This window comes from Microtus oregoni, unplaced genomic scaffold (genome assembly GCF_018167655.1).
Source record: "Microtus oregoni isolate MIOR12 unplaced genomic scaffold, Mior012 000059F_ref0000304, whole genome shotgun sequence".
In the NCBI taxonomy this organism is placed as follows: Eukaryota; Metazoa; Chordata; class Mammalia; order Rodentia; family Cricetidae; genus Microtus; species Microtus oregoni.
The window spans coordinates 9,112,151-9,123,760 of record NW_024543835.1 but is presented as its reverse complement, the minus strand read 5'-3'; the positions used below and the strand labels follow the sequence as shown (position 1 = coordinate 9,123,760).

The window sequence follows — 11,610 nt, the reverse complement described above, 5'->3', positions numbered from 1 at the left end:
TCTCTTCTATAATTTTATTAAATATATTTTCTGGACCGTTGAGCTGTACTTCTTCTCATTCTTCTATCCCAATTATTCTTAGGTTTGGTCTTTTTATTATGTCCCATATTTCCTGAATGTTTTGTGATGAGAATTTGTTGGTTTTGCTGTTTTCTTTGATCAGTGTGTTTATTTTCTCTATGGTATCTTCAGAACCTGACATTCTTTCTTCTCTCTCTTGTAATCTGTTATTAGTACTTGTCTCCGTAGTTCCTGTTCGTTTACCCAGATTTGCCATCTTCATCCTTCCCTCGGTTTGTGTTTTCTTCATTACTTCCATTTCATTCTTCCAGTCTTGGACTGCTTCCCTTTCCTGTTTCATTGCTTTTTCTTGTTTCTCTTGGTTTTCTTGGGTATCTTTGAGTGATTTATTCATTTCCTCTACCTTTTTGTTTGTAATCTCTAATTGTTTATGGCAGTTTTTCACCTTCTGTTTAAGGTCTTCTATTATTTTCATATAGTTCACTTTTGAGTCGATTTCTTCAAATTCTTCTGGAGTACGGTGTACAATTCTTTTTATTTCGGGATCCCTGGATTCTGGTGATATCATGTTGCCTTTCAGGTTGTTGGAGGAATTCTTGCATTGGCGCCTTCCCATTTCTTCCTTCAACTGGAGCCAGGAGAGGCCTGGTGTCTTGGTCCAGTCTTTGCTGTGACTGACTGTCTGGGTGTATCTCTTCAGTGTAGAAGCACTGTCCAGATGGAACTCCTCAGCACCTAAACAGGGCCGCCTGGTAGCCCAATGATCCGGGGACAAAGTAAGAACGGAGAAGGCAGGGCAGGATCAGAAGAGCACAGGAGACCCTAGAGCATAAGCTGAAGGTGCCCAGGCTCCCTTACAGGGGACCTTGAGCCCTGCCCGGTAGGCAGGCACTCACCGCTCTGGGTGGGTAGCCTTAGTATAGGAGCTTAAAACTGTTCTTCAGCACTCGGTGATATTTAATGTAATTATGAGTCTGACTACAGGGCAAGGCCAGTTTAGCCTTCTGTGAATTCAAGGTGTGGCAGCACACACCTTTAATCCCAGTACTTGGGAAGCAGAGACACGTGGATCTCTGTGAGTTCAAGCCTAGTCTACAGAGTGAGTTCCAGGACAAAGATACACAGAAATCCTGTCTCAAAAAGCCAAAAATTAAAAATAATAGAAATAGAGTTCAAAATAAAGCCGTGTAAAGATGGAAAATACACAGAGAATCTTGATACTATATGTTATTATGCTCTCTTTGAATTGTTTGAAAGCTGACGAAGGAGCAACAGCTGCCAAAAGATTATTTGCTTATAAATGCTGCTGAAATAATCCAAGATATGTATTTTGAAATTACCTTGACTTCAAAATTGAAGTCAAAATGTATGTTACATTGGAGAAGAGATTTCGCTTTTGTTTCCACAGGAAATGAGAGGCTGTGGATTCCTTCTGAGTTAAGAAAAATCAGGTTTGATCAAGGAAGACCACGTGAGATATCTCTCGTATGAACAGATGGTCTGGATGTCTGAGTTCTACATCCAGAACAGATTTAAGACTGCTGCCTGAGATGATCAAGCCTCACAGGATACTCCAGTCAGGACTTGATCATAATTCTAAATTTTCTTTAGGTCCCCATAAGATTATCAGCACACCCAACCAGCAGGAAATAGCCTGGAAAACTACACCTACATTTCCAAAAAATGGACAATGGATGTTCTTCTTTAAAAAAAAAAGGAGCGAAGGAAGTGGTGTGAGACAATTGTCTATATTCTGTCAATTATGTTTTTAATAAACGCTGATTGGCCAGTAGCTAGGCAGGAAGTATAGGCTGGATAATCAGACAGGAAGTAGAGTTGGGTCAATGAGAATAGGAGAAATCTGGGAAAAGGGAAGCTCCCTCTGCAGTCATGACCCAGCCACCCAAAAAGGAAGATGTGACCTGCCTTCCTGAAAAGGGTACCGATCCATGTGGCTAGCATAGACAATAATAATGGGTTAATGTAAGTTATAAGAGTTAATAAGAAGCCTGAGCTAATGGGCCAATCAGTTTGTAGTTAATATAGACCTCTGTGTTATTATTTTGGGACTTAATGACTGCAGGATCTGGGCAGAACAAGGACTGGGCAGGAGAGAAACCATAGACAACAAATAACTAATATGTATTGGACTTATAAATACCACAGTCATCATGAGTCATCATGGAGTAGCCAACTTTCAAGAATCATCATTATTTCTGAATCTTTTCCAGAATGTTTAGTGTCTTTTATCCTTTGTTCACCTTTGCTTGAAATTGGACTCTTGTTTAAGCCTTAATCGTAATTGGTATCTCTCCCAATCTCCTATTAATTTTTCAAAGAATAATTTGAAGCAAAACCACTTTTATCTCAGTCTATATTCTGAAGCCAGTTTCTGGAATATGGCAGGATCAATTTTGGTTTTGGTTTGGTTACCTAACAATGTTTTCTGTGAGGACCAGAAGATGATCTTCAGATAGAAATCTTCAGGTTACATACAAATTTGTCATTTGTCTTCCACAATATGAATGAATTTTATAGAACTTAACCCCCAAAGATCTCTTTGTTTAGAATATGTAGTTATAAAAGTAAATTTAAAACATATAATTCTTTGGTTCATGAAATGTAGCTAGATATAATTTTATCATGTTAAATTGGAGAATTCAAAATTGAGTCATTTATGGAACTAGAATCTTACATGTTTGTATTATAAAAATTCATTAGAAATATTTTGTAGTTCCCCAGTAAGACTAATAATAGCAGAATTATCTCTCTATGTTATACAGTGCCTCTAAAATTATAAGATTAGTTCCCCTAACAAAAGTAAGAAAATCCTTTTTTAATATTTAGAATGTATCTCCTAGCTTAAAAATAATGTATAATTCTAGTTATTTCTCTGTACTTTGCAACAGTCAATTGAAATATTCATATTTTAAGCCAAAACAGTCATTAGGTACATGGAGATAAATTAATATAGATAGATACTAAAAAACAAACAAAGAAGACACATATTTTCCAATGTAATGAAAGATTTCTAAAGCCAAATGACCTTAGGGTGATCAACTAAAATTTACAGCACATGTGTTCTATATGCCTATAGGAAAGGCAAAGTAAGGAAATCATAACAGATAGGAAATTTAACTCTGTCATTCATGTGTCTATTGCATTTGATGCAATGTGCTATATGAATATATATACATGTATTATATTAAGACTTGTAATAGTTCCTTATGAGGTAAATGCAAACAAATTCTATTTCAAAATGACAATCAGAAAATTCGGAAAGTTTTCAAATGCACACAGAAAAGCAATTATAAAGCTGAAATTTAATACAGTACTTTGTGAACCTTTGATATGCTATAACATCCCACTATATCTACACTATTTTACAAAACAAGAAATTCACTGTTTTAAGTAAGCAGTGATGATATTTATAGAAAACACAGTCTAGTCTGAAAGGTATCATCAGAAAGAACAAGAACTGAAGCAAAAAAGAGAAATAAGCCAAACTGGCATTGACTGATACAAGAGAAAATAATCCATGAGTGATCCAGGCAAGTGTTAATATTACCTTTCTAGTCTGAGTTTTAGTCACATTTGTATTAATTCCATAGCATTTAGGAACCTTGAAGATAAGTCAAATATTAATTCCTCCTAGAAATCAGGGAGCCACAGAATAAGCTTCTCAAAATGGCAATGGCAAATTGAAACCGTCATTTGAATTTCACAAGGTCAGAATACAAAATTTCTCTCAGAAAGAGAGTGCTGATTTAATATATGGAGTTTTTTAAAATTTATGTTTATGTGTATGAGTGGTTAGCCTGCATGTATGCTTATGAACAAGGTGCATGCCTGGTTCCTGAAGAGGACCAAAAAAAGTGTCATATCTGCCAGAACTGAAGCTGCTGACAGTTGTGAGGCAACATATGTGTGCTGGTAACCAAACCCTGCTCCTCTGGAAGAGACCCGGTGTTTTTAAACACTGAGCCATTTCTCAAGCTCCAAAAATTGCGATATTTATTAATTAAATTTTAACTAATAATTTAATATATTTATATAACATATTTTCCTTGTTTATTATTTGGATAAGGAATATAGCTGAAATTACAAGAGTTGGTAGCTTTCATGTTGGGTGCTATGAATCAAACCTAGGTCCTCTGGAAGAGCGCTGAGTGTTCTTAATCCCTAAGTCATCTTTGCATCACTAAGTTAGCTTTTTAAACATATATGGACAAACAGATTACAGAATAGTGGACTGGAACCCACTCAATTAACAAGAAAGACAATCTTCCCCAGACATGCCCACAGGTAAATCTGATGTATACATTTTCTCAATTTATGCTTCCTTCACAGATAATTCTAGCTTGAGTCCCAATTAATAACAAAATCACCAATCAAAATAGTAGAAAACAATGAAATCCTTGGAAAGTGGAAGAATGAATTGATTAGAAAATATGAGAGTACAGTGTTATTACTTTTAGGAAATTTGTAAACATAGAAAAACAGACTATTTTACAACAGTTAAAGTCTCTGACATCCCCACCAACTCAGACAGTAGCTAATACCAGCTCACAGGTAACATCTGCCACCAGGTTTATGACTAAGAGTAGCTGCTATCAGTTCCATTAGCAAGTGTTGCCATGAAGAGCAGAAATGTTCAGAGAGTTGAGTACCAATCACTGATGCAGCAATTATATGTAAAAAATATAGCTACTAATTATTAAAGCTGTGAGATTTATTTCTCATTGTAGTGATATGAGTGAGAAATAGTCCTCATAATCTCAGGTATTTGAACTAGGCTCTCATTTGGTGGTGCTGTTTGGGGAGATGTACGTGGTCAGTTTTGCTGGAAGAAATGTCACTGAGGGCAGGCTTTGAGATTATATAGCCCAATCTACTTTCACTTTACAATCTCTGCTTCCTGCTTGAGACTGACATGTGATCTTTCATCTTTCTGCTCATGCCTCCGTGCCTACCACTTTTTGTCAAGTTTTCCAACCAAGATGGAATATTAGCTCACTAGGACTATAATTCAAAATAAATTCTTTCTTCCATTAGTTTTTATGGTCAAAGTTTTTGATTGTCAAAATATTTGGTGATCAAAGTAAAAGAAAAATAATTAGCATATTCATATTGATTATGGATAACTAAAACTGTACTTGCTAAATATCATAGATTATTTTGATTTCTTTTCAATTATTAAATTATTTAAGGCAACAATAAACCCAAGATTATTTGGAACCAAGATTTAAGGCTGAAAATTTTATCACAGAAAAAATATGAGTCTTAGATAATCCAGGATATTTATTTACTTTATAAATAAAAATATTTTATTCTATTTATTATTTTTTGAAATAGGCTTTCACTGTGTAGTATTGGCTGACCCAGAACTCTCTGTATATACCAGGCTAACCTCAGACTCACAGAGATCTTCCTGCATTTACATTCTGACTGCTGGGATTAAAGATGCATATCACCACTCCTGGCCTGTTTATTGTTATTATTATTATTATTATCATTCTTGTACTTACATGTTTTGTGTGTGTGTGTGTGTGTGTGTGTGTGTGTGTCAGAGAGACGGATAAGGGAGGGAGTGACCACGAGAGAGAAAGGCAGAAATATACAGAAAATGACATTACATGTTTACCTTGCTATATAAACAATTAAATGAATTGATGTGTATATAGACGCATTGTCATATCTATAACAAGTGGTACAAAACTGCCATTTAATTTGTGATCAGAAGTTTATTGACAAGTGTAGACATACTTGATACTGGCTTCAGAACTATGGGTAATCATAATATAACATGCAAGCGATCATTTACAGAGAAAACTATGACATTTTGGCTTTAGTTGGTATCTAATATTTCAGATGTCTGAGAGTGTTAAATTGAAGTAATTTAGGAGAAGAAGAGAAGGCTTTGATTCAATATTTGATAAGTTTATCCTGGATAATACAAATGGCACTGCTTGGCGCATATTGCATGGTGAGTAGAAGTTATGAATTTTAAATAGTCAAATTTAGTCATAATGACAGAAACTCATCTGTAGATTAAGTATTAATACTAATTTTCAAAAATAATATGAGCAGTTTGGTAGATGTTAGAAGCAGCATTTGAATATTTTTATATACCTTTCAAAAAGAACAGATTTAAGTAGAATTAATCATGAAAGTCCTTATTACTTTTGAGAAGAACAGCAAAGTTAAATTTTACTATTTTATCAATATCTTTGAAATAAAATCATAATTAACATCTTCCAGCTGAAATAACTATTTCACCTCATTCACAATGCTATTCTGATGATTAAATGGGTTTGACTTGCTCACAGAATGTGATCTGAATGAGAGAAAAAAAGGGAAATAATTTAGCTAATTAAGTGAGTTCACCGATGGAAAGAGAAGAAAATGGCAACAGAGAAAAAGTAGTAAATTTATATTAAAAAGCAAATTCATTTTGGGTATTTTTGAAAGAAAAACTTAATGATACTGCACAGAAATTCTATAAACATATCTCCAAATTAGTGATATAGGGGCTTTCTAAATTGGTTAATTATTCTGATCCTGTTCTCATTGTCCTAGGACCAGAAATTCCATAGTAGAAAAACTGGATATTTTCTATTTTCTTGTATCTTCCACATCCAAGGGGAAAAATGTCAAAACTATTTCACTTGTGAATAAAAAGGGAAAATATGCATGTTGTGTTTGAAAAGTAAACAGAAGCATCCTTTAGAAGCATCGTTGGAAACTTTGTTCCAACCCAGTGAAACATATGCAGTGAAATACGCTGTTTTGTTATTCAAAAAGCAAAATTATCTAGATTCTTTGCATGTCATAGCTTTAAATCAAGTCACACACACACATTCACATGCACACACAAGTAATTGGAGGTTCATTTTCCTCAAAGCTTTTTTGAGCCGTATGTGTCATTTTCATCTTTTTAAACTTTTAAAACTTTCTTGATTGTGTCTTTCATATTATAACTCCTGATCCCACCCATCTCCTCCCTCCTAATAAGACAAAATAACATCTAAGAGAACAAAAGGGGGAAAAGGAAGAAGGGGAAATTTTCATCATAGAAGCTACACTGTAGCACAGTGATTCATGCAGTAAACCCGGGTTGTGGAATATTACTTTAACTAGGCAAAGATGTGTTATGTTTGTTTATTTGGAATATTAATTTAACTGTATGATAGTGTTTTATATTTGTTTCTGCTGCATTTGTTTAATGATGTAAGAGTGTGTGTTTAATTATGTAAAAATGTATTGCATTTGTTTCATCTTGTCTCCCTAAGGTACCTGATTGGTCTAATAAAGAGCTGAATGGTCAATAGCAAGGCAAAGACAGGATAGGTGGGGTTGGCAGGCAAAAAGAATAAGTAGGAGGAGAAAACTAGTCTTGAGAAAAAAAGAAAAAAAGAAAAGAAAGAACGAGGGAGAAGGAGAGAGAGAGAGAAAGACCCCGGGTCAGCCAGTGAACTGCCAGCCAGCAGAGTAGGGACATACAGAAAGAAATGTGAAAAGTGCCAAGGCAAAATGTAGATGAAGAGAATTAGGTTAATTTAAGTTAAAGAAACAAACAAAAAAAAGCTAGCCAGAAATGAGCATAAACTAAGGCTAAGCATTTATAACTAATTATAAGTCTGATTAAGGAGCTGGTTGGTGGCCCAAAAGAAAGCCTGGTACATTTGGTCTTCCAACACTAGGCCCAAATTTCCACATGGGGTCTACAATAACTGACGGGGAAAAAAGCCGGTACAATATGTAGAAAAAAAGAAGCTAAGTAAAAACTCCTGTCACAGCACAGGCACCAGCTTCTCAGATCTGGGGTGATTGAATGCATTTCCAGTCAAACACATCTCCAGACAGGGCCTGTGAGCTTAAGGCTAGGCTATCAGACCAAAGAGAGAGGGCAGAGCCAAAAGACAAAGCCATGGTTTAAGTTTTTCTGTCTCCTGCAGACAGAAAAGGCTAGAGAGTCACAGAAAAGACAAATCCAGATGAAAAAAAACAAAAAAGTCTAAATAGGTAACTGTGTGTTTTGAAATGTGCATAGGCTTAAGAAAGAAAAGTTAACGGGTATTAACAGTCATAAAAAGTAAATAGCTGCTAAATGATAAAAAAGAATAAACTATGTAGAGATGGGAAATACACAGGGAGTCTGGATCCTGTATGTTGTCTTAATTTTGAATTTTTTTAATAGTCAGCAATATTATTTAATATGCAAACTTCTCAACCTTTTAGTCTCTGTTTTTGACCCGAGTATCTTGCAAAAGTTTAATTTATTTTAAAAAATTCTACAAAAAGAAAGACGAAAGTTCTGAGTGGTTTGTAGTCTGTACATTCACCCTTTTCCTTGGTTCTTTAGAACGATACTGCTCAGCGGGCTTTGCTCTTCATTTTCTGTCTTGTTCGTTTTCCTGGGCGCTTGTTTGCCCCCTTTTTTCCCCAGGCTTCCTGGGGCCCTTGCCGTGAGCCACCTTGGCTCGGAAGCTGGAGACATCGTTGCAGCTTTCATGAGTGTTCCATTTGGAGCCTTTCTTCTTTCCACCAAAACCAAACTTCTGGTTTTTGTACCATCGTTTGGCACTGGGCCCTTTACTCTTTTACTGGCTCTTGGCTCTGGCAGGCTTCTGATCCCCCTCAAGGAAATCCAGCTTATCAGAGAAGCCTTTCTGGTATTTCTTGATAGCATTCATCATGTGTTTTTTCTCCTGCTGTCTCTTCTGGAGGACCTCAGTCTGTACCTTCTTTCCGTATTTCCTAAGCGCTCGAAGTTGCTTGGCCTTTTCACATTTCTCCATGGCAGCCTGCTTAGTCTGCTGCGTCTGTCGAATCTTTTGCATCTGCTTATCTGACTTGGACATTTCTGCAAAATAATCAGTGGGCCGCTTGGTGGGGACTTGGAGCTGATGGAGCCGGGGTAATACTCAGCACTGCAGCCTGGGCCTGGCGGTAGAAACTTATCTCCCTCTGGAAGTTGTCTTCAGGATTAACACCTTTCTTCTGGTCCTTGTTCTCGGGTGTTGGCTGAGTTTCATTTACTTCTGGCACTGGACCCAGGGTCACGTCGAGCCTTTCAACCCACTCCAGATCCCGTTTGAATTTGGCCAAACACTGTTTCAGACGATTCACATCATTCACCACCTTCTTCGGCTTCTGGAGCACAACACTGAGGCCTGACTTCAGGAGTCCGCAGGAAAACGCATCCTGCAACTCCTGATCTGAGACCAGGGACTCCTCTGACTCCGAATCCAAGAGCAGAGAGGTGTCCATCTTGCAACCTCCTGCCCCGCGGGGTGTGCCCGCCGCTCCACATGCCCTGAAGAAGCAAGCACCAGAGCCAGCAACTTCTCCACTAGCCTCTGGCTTTTCGACCCGGACTCTTTTGAATTTTTTGAATGCTGATGAACAAGCAACAACTGCTCAGAGACAAAGGATTGTTAAGTGGGAACTGGTAAATTAAACTACCCTAAATATTAAATGTGTCAATATTAAAACAGAAATCAGAAAATGGAAGGCTGTAGATTCATTCATGGTTGATAGACATCGGATTTGAAAAGGGAGACCTCCTGAAAATCCCAGCTAGAGACATAAACAAAGAAATCTAGAAACTTTTGTCTTGCTTAAAAAATTTATTCCTAGTTCAATATCTTATTAGTTGTCCTTTTATTTTAACATTTCAATTTTCTTTAAATATTTAATTTTTTTTTTAGAATTCAGTTTTTATGAATGTAGAAGTCATAGAACCACATCAATGTATTTTATTTTCTGAAAGGTAATATCAGATTGGCTCATTTTTTAAGTAAACATATATTTTTCTACTGACGGCTTAGAGCAATATTTTTAACAAACACCAAACCTCTATAAGCACACGTATCAGATTTTTGCCTCTCAATTCAATTCTGTTCATTTATTTTCTTTTCTCATGCTAAACTGGTGCATTGATTTCTCTAGACGTGTTATTCAACTCAATTACCATAGTTCCTGAGATATAATGAGAAGATGAAATATACTAAACAGATGCTTTTCAGAAGTTTGTAATTAATGTTCTTTAATGCTCAATGAGTGTAAAGAAAGGTCAATTGGTGCCTCATAACTAATCAAGTGTTTATATACTTTTCAAGAGACTAGCCATTACAGATGCAAGATGTGTTCCTCTGAGCTGTTCAGTCCCTTCAGTGTGTACTTAGAATGACAAGCTGAAAGCATCTGTAACTTCATTAGCTTCCCACCTATTTTCAATCGTTATCAAGTAGGAAAGCCAAGAGAAAATCAATCGGATCTCTTTTCCTGTTCAACAGGGAAAGGCAGTTGGAGAAACAATCACCAGTATCCATTTGAGATCAGCATTTTATGGCAATACACAATGTCTAAACTGACTTGTCTTTCAATTACCTGAAAAATTTAGGTAACTTTAGATTGGGGACAGAATGCTTTAATCAATCTAAGCATTGCTTAGTGTTTTGTATAAGTATTTAGTCAGTTATTAATACAATTTTTATAAGAAACTGAGATTTGGAAAAGAATTTAGGATAATATTTTGCATTGAATATTTTATTCTATAATATCATCATTTGATATAAATTGTCCACCAAGTGTGTGCAAAAATAATTATTTAAATATTATACAAAATGTCATTAAATCAAAATTTATTGTATATTTATAATAAATTTTATAGTTAATGTATACACACACAAGCTCATTTCTAAAATGAACAATGATATTAAATTAATTAGTTTTCTATTTTCTCAATTATTCACCCCTTCTTTGAAAAACAAAATTTGTTCCATTGCAGATTGATCAATATTTTCAAAAATATAAATGTTTTGTTCACACAACTTTGTATTTGCAGCAATTAACACAGCTTTCTTTTACTATAAACATGCACTATTAAAACAATACTATGTATAATTCATTAATAATATGTCATGTTTCCACAAAATTTTAAATATTTACCTTAAAGTTTTGAAGACATAACTTTTTCTTTCCAAATGAGAAATAGGTATTTATTCAGTTACTAATACAATTATTTTTTGTAAAGAATTGAGATTTGGGAGAGAATTTAGGAGAATATTTTTGCATTAATTTTTCTTATTCTATAATATCATTATTTGGATATGAAATGTCCCCCCAATTTCATGTATTGGAACATGTGATCTACTACTACCCACATTGTTTTGGGAAGTCGGAGAACCTGTAAGTCAGAAGACATTGTATTCAGAGATAAATTACCAGGGTACCTTTCTGGTGCCAACACTGAGTAAATTCATCCTAATGATTAAAGTTTTTCTTCCTCCTGTTTCTAAAGAAGCTATCTTAACTTCAGTTGGGTCCTCAACACAGTGGCTAGAACTAAACAAATACAAAACTAGTTCATTTGTTTTTGCGATAATTCCAACATTAAAATATTATGTGGAAAAGAAGGACTACATGTTGGTTTGATATCTGTTCTAAAGGTCTAGAATTTTTAACTTTCCATGGTTTTCCTAATGTGATTATTTGGTAGTGTGTGTGTGTGGGGGAACCCCGGGACTTTGCATTCAAAGAAAGTGTTCAACTACTGAGCTATATCCCTAGCTCTTCCTCAAA

At 35.4% G+C, this 11,610-nt stretch overlaps 1 pseudogene; it reads right to left on the bottom strand.

Annotated features, from left to right (window-relative positions):
• Positions 1–8,397: 8,397 nt before the first annotated feature.
• Positions 8,398–9,294, bottom strand: LOC121438955 (annotated as a pseudogene).
• Between the last annotated feature and the right edge of the window lie 2,316 nt (positions 9,295–11,610).